This window comes from Hipposideros armiger, unplaced genomic scaffold (assembly GCF_001890085.2).
Source record: "Hipposideros armiger isolate ML-2016 unplaced genomic scaffold, ASM189008v1 scaffold_371, whole genome shotgun sequence".
In the NCBI taxonomy this organism is placed as follows: Eukaryota; Metazoa; Chordata; class Mammalia; order Chiroptera; family Hipposideridae; genus Hipposideros; species Hipposideros armiger.
In genome coordinates this window covers 405,277-411,101 of record NW_017731721.1, presented here as the reverse complement: position 1 = coordinate 411,101, position 5,825 = coordinate 405,277, and positions in this window count along the sequence as shown.

Here is a 5,825-nt window from a genome sequence, read left to right as displayed (position 1 = left end):
AAGGAAAGAACATCGAGGACAATAGTGAGAAGGCCAGGAAAAAAGCTCTCACCAGAAACCAAATTGGCCAGAACCTTGATCTTGGACTTTCCTAGCCTCCAAAACTGTGAGAAAATAAAGGTTTGATGTCTAAGCCACCCAGTCTATGGTGTTTTGTTATGACAGCCCTAGCAGACTAACACAAGCTTCCAGAAATGTTGGAAGTAAGGAGAGGCTAGTGCTAAGACAGGGTCTTAGTGAAAACAATCAACTCTACTTCAGTAATGAGCCTTTCTGACGTACAGCCTTGACATGTTTTCTCCTGACTGCTTTTGTGGTCCCTGCTGTATTGAAGGGAGCCTTCTTCTCTGGCTGCGAGGCTGAAGAAGTTGTCTATAGAAAGAAGGTGATGGCTGGTCAGGATAGTTGCCTGTGGGGGATTTTGTGGCTAATTAGCACATTCAAACCCTTCCCTCTGTACTATTGTCTCTATATGTGACTTGGTTGATGTATAGAAATGAACCTCTCCCACGACAGAAGTGTTATCACCAATAAAGTTTTGCTGGGCACCTACGCCATACCAAGTATTGTAGTGTGTCATGGGGATAGGACAGTAAAGTCGAACATGGCTCTTACAGTTCATCTGGTAAGACAGGCATAAGTGGTTGGAAGGTTGTTGAGTGTGGTGAAAGAAATGAGAAGGGATATTTAAGTTGAGACCTGAAAGATGTGTGTGAGTTGTTCAAGCAGAAGGAACAGCGTGTGCAAAGGCTTAGAGTTGGGGAGCAAGAGTGAGATGAATCTAAGGAGTATCCACACATTCAGCATAGCGAGAGGGAGATACGATCCACTTCAAGGGTTTTCAATTTTATCCTAAAGAAGAAAGCAATTGTAGGATTGGAAGCAGGTGAGGAGGAAAAAAAAATCAAACTTGCATTTTAAAAAGGAAATTGGCAATTGGGCGGGCTTTTTGGGTTGTCTTTATCTCTAAGTAAGTTGGTCCTCATCCGAGCACATGAGTTTCACTAGCTCTGATCACAAGTAGGAAATGCCCCTATCCCAACAGAAAGTGTTATGGGAACAGATGGTGGGGAGCAGTATAGGGAAACTGGAGCAGGACAGGAGAAGATAGGAGTAGAATTGAAGATTGTCAGGGTAAGAAACGTCCAAACCTGTAGAGAATTTTTATAAGAGTTTGTTTCAGCCAAACTGATGATATATGCTGGGGAGCAAGATCTTAAATGCTCAGGAGAATAACAATTTTGCAGCTTCTTTTGTGCAGTTGAAATTAAGGAGGGAACATAAGGAAAATTGCATGAAGGTGGGAAAAAGCAAGGAGGGGTTGATTACAGGATAGTTAAGTTTATGTGCTCTCTTAAGGTTGGTTATGCTTTCAAAGGGGTATTACTTCTGGCATCTCAAAGGTGTGTTAACCTAGATGCACAAGAACAACAGACAAAGCTTGCTTAAATACCTTTCACTAAAGAAGTTATAGGCCTGGGACATGATTACTCACCCTGACCTGCCCAGTTAGGAATTTATGATCAGATCACCCTATGAGGTTATTTTTAATAGAACCCCTTTTTTTTCACCCACAAGGTGATACCTCCAATCTTGGCTTTGCTACTTTCTCAAACCTAAACTCAAACCATCTCTCAGCTTCTCTCCTTGGGTGCACATAACCCAAGAACACAGTTGTCTGATTTCAAATCACATGATTTCCACAAACAGAAGTCCTTGGAATTGGGAACTCTTTTTCTGCTATTCTCTTTTGCTTTCCAGAGATTCTTTCAACAGAGCTTTGACTTAGCTTGGAGCTGATGGCCCTATGCTGAGACAGAGCTGCCACCCTGAAAGCCAGGTCTGGGCTGAACATTGCAGCTGCCCAGGGAACAGCTGGTTAAGTCCTCAGCAGCTGCAGCAGCTGGGATTCCACCCAACGTTTGAGCTGGGATTAATCCCATTTCCTCCATACACATCCCTTCCTTGTTCTAGTCCCTGGCTAGTCTATAGTATCTCGTGGAATCTATGAGACTAGATATTATGAGTCTCTTCATGAATTAAGCTGAAGCCAAAGTCACCCACCTTCCCCTTCTCTTGGAGGCAGCTGGCCCATAACACTTCAGGACCTCTACAACAAGGAGAGTGTGGATCTCTCTCACACAAACACAATCTCCTTTTCCTCATTCTCTATCCTTTGATAAGCTGGCTAGGATTGATTATTTTTTGAAATGTCTGATTTTCAATAACTGTTAGAATTATCAAAAGATGAAAGGGTTTCTTTGGTGGGGTGAGGAGGTGGATTTCCTTTATCTCTGAAAGACTCTATACCAAGGCCTGAAAACTTGGTGGGAGTGTTGCAGGAGGGTCAAGCATCTTACTAGTGGTTGTCACTTTTAAACTTTGATTGCTTCTCATTTAACTGTGATTCTACAGTTAAGAACAATAGAGCTGTATATTCTATTTGGTGCTTATGCACCAGCTGTGTAACCTTGAGGAAATCACTTTGTAAGAGATGCCAGAGGTTACAATGAGGTGTTTCTAAGAGGGTGGAAATAAGGAGGTGCTCTGAGATTTCAACAAGGCAAATTAATACACAAAGGGCCAAGGCAGTTCCTCCCAGGTCCAGAGATTTGACTCCCTCTCTTCAACAAATATTTATTAAGCCCCTGTAAGTACTAATAGGCCATGTTCTATGCTAGGGATTTTGGATGTTTTTCTGGAGAAACAGGCAGTCATTTAAATGGATTAAATTAATTAAGTTTTAGCTTGGAAGAGTGGCCTGATGAAATTTGGGTTGTAAAAAGATCACTGTAGCTGCTGAGTGGATAGTGGATTAGAAGGAGTTACTGGGTCCAGGGAAGAGAACAGGAAAAGAGGATAATGCAGTAGTGCAGATGAGAGGTGATGTTGGCAGAGATAGAGAGGTGGCAGTGGAGATGGAAAGAAAGGACAGTTTCAGAAAATATATTTGTGGGATTGATAAGATTTGGTAGTTGGTTGAATGAAGGAGGAAGTAAAGAGTAAGTAGGAAAAAAGATTTCTCTCAGCGTTATCTACTTGTTATTGATACCGATAATATCAATCCCAAGTGGGATGTGGCAAATAAGCAACTCAGTCAGTCAGAATTGTTACCGTGTACCCAGAATTTTTGGGGGGAGGGAGATGCCCAATGTGGTCACTGGTGGGGCAGGGATGGTTCTTCAGGCTTCCTTATGACCTGGTGGAAATATTGGGTCGTCGGGAAAGTCATGACGCATTTTTGCATTGAAAAACAGAAAAATACGTCATAACTTTCCTGACGACTCAATAACCACACAGAGAGTCTTCTCCTTTTATCCTAAGTTTCTGTTCATTAGGCAACAACCTGGTACCTCACTGGAAAAAAGAATGCTCTAGATAGAGGACGCAGGCATCCTGGGTAATAGAAGGGAAAGCAATGGACACACTGGAGTGGTGCACGCACCAGGCACTCATGCATTATGGTGAGGTTTCCCTAGCACATGAGCATTTGGAGGTGTGCTGGGCAAGTCCAGTTCCCAAGTTGGCTACACTGAGTGCTCTTCTCAGGCTCATGTTTCTCAGTTGGTGTCCAGAGCGGGGACCAGACCATCTGCCTTCCTCTGGACATATACCTCTTTAGTCAAACTCTGAATTCACTTTTAAACTAATAATGATAATATTATGATGACTTCAATTTAATGAGTACCAACTCTTTCATAATAGAGAGTGATAAGGATATCACATACATGATCTCATTTACCTTTCACAACAGTTGTAGAAAATAAGTACTTGAGGGCCAGCTGAGTGGCTCAGTTGGTTAAGAGCTCACTCAAGAGTTTGAGCTCTGAGCAACAGCGGTTCGAGTCCGGCCCGAGCTGAGCTGCCGCTGAACTGCCAACAGGTGGCAGGATGGCTCAGTTGAAAAAAAAAAAGTACTTAATTCCAAGGGATTTAAATGGGTCACAAGGAGGGGTAGGGGCCTCAGTTCTAAGGCCATGCGGTCAGAAACAATGCCTCAAATCACAGAACCAAGACAGTTGGAGCACTGTGGCAACTGACACTAAACACTAGACACTGCAATTTGCAGACCGGTGCCCTGATACAGGATGCTCGAAGGCACTGCTGATATCACTGGCACTGTTCACTTTGGAACTCCATCTTTCTGCCGGCAGCCAGAAAGAATGACAAACATCTACCTGTTGTTCTAACCATTTCATAGAAGAGAGTCTAAGGCTCAGAGTAGTTAAGCAAACTGCCTGAGATAACTTAGTGAATAAGCCAGGATTTGAAACCAGGTCTGTTTAACTACAAAGTCCATGCTCTTTCCACTATGGTTTGCTGCCGTGATGCACTTGACTTCTCCAGGCTGCAGTTTCCCAGCTGTAGTCTGGAGAAGTTGTGTTATATCAGTGGTTCTCAAAGTGTAGTCCCTAGATCAGCAGCTTCAGATCACCTGGAAAACTGCATAAAACGCAAATTCTTGGGTCCTACCTGGACTTACTGAATCAAAAACTCTGGTGTAGGGCACAGTACTCTTTGCATTAACAAACCCTCCAGGTGACTCTGATGTGTCCTCAAGTTTGAGAATAACTATACCAGATGATCACCAAAGTCCGCCAGCTGTAATAGGTTATAATTTAATTATTTTATAAGTTGCTGGTTGAGGTCCCTGGATTGAGCAAGGTCCCCTGAGAGAAGCGAAGTACTTCCTATTTTCCTAAAATGGGTTGGTGTTTATCATATTACATGCTAGCAGGAGTCAAGAGTAGTTGTAGGAGTAAGGGGAGCAGCAGACATATGGAACATGCAAGGAAGATGCCTGCATGTGTATCCTGGTTATTTTTCTGTGGCATGCCTAGAAACATGTACCTTAATTGGCCTACTGACATGTGAACATCTGAGAGGTGCCCCAAAATCCACATGTCAAAAATAAATGCATTAATTCAATATTCTCCCCATGCCCCTGCTAAAAAATTCTTGTTCCTCTTCCCATGTCCTCTAATTCCATAAATGGAGTTGCCACCTTCCTTCACTTTATCCCCTTTAATCAAGTCATCAACTTCATAACTTCTCTCTGGAGTACCCTTTGTATGAGATCTCACCATCTTCTCTGTTGCTACCCTGGTCCAGGCCCTCATCTTTCCCCTCATGGGTACTGGCTTCCTAATAGGGCTTCCTGACTTCAGCCCCAACCTCTCTCTGTACATCCTCCTCCACAAAGTCACCAGTGAGATCCTTACAAAGTACAGCTCTCCTCATAGTACTTCCCTCTCCCCAATACCCCCACCAAGGAAACAGCAAAGGTTCCATTGTTTATTGCAGTGCTTCTCAACCTTGTATTTCCATGATTATGTCCATGGTCCCTTTCCACCCATATAATTATTTAATATTCTTCTCTAATTCGATTGACTTTTCTTACTACCAACTTTAGCCTCTTCTAAGTAAGGATATTTATGAACTCATAATTTTGGCATTATAGCTATGGTTTTTCCTTCCATATGCACAACAGCAACAAAACATTTTTTAAGTTTGTGTATTACCTAAGTCATCTTTCTACCACTAATAGTATATTTTGAGAAGCCTGGGGTGCCAAATAAAGGTTAAATTATTATTATTATTATTATTATTATTATTTTCAATTTAATGATCCAATTTATTTATTTATTTATTTTTAATTTTTTTAAAAAAGATTTTTATTGGGGAATTGGGGGCATGGGAACAGTGCTGGGGAATTGGGGGAAGGGGAACAGACAAGTTGTCATTTTGTTCTTCAGTCTAGTTGTGGAGGACGTCGCTTCACTGGCCCATGTTGGCACCATCATTGCACTCTTCCCGGGCAAGGC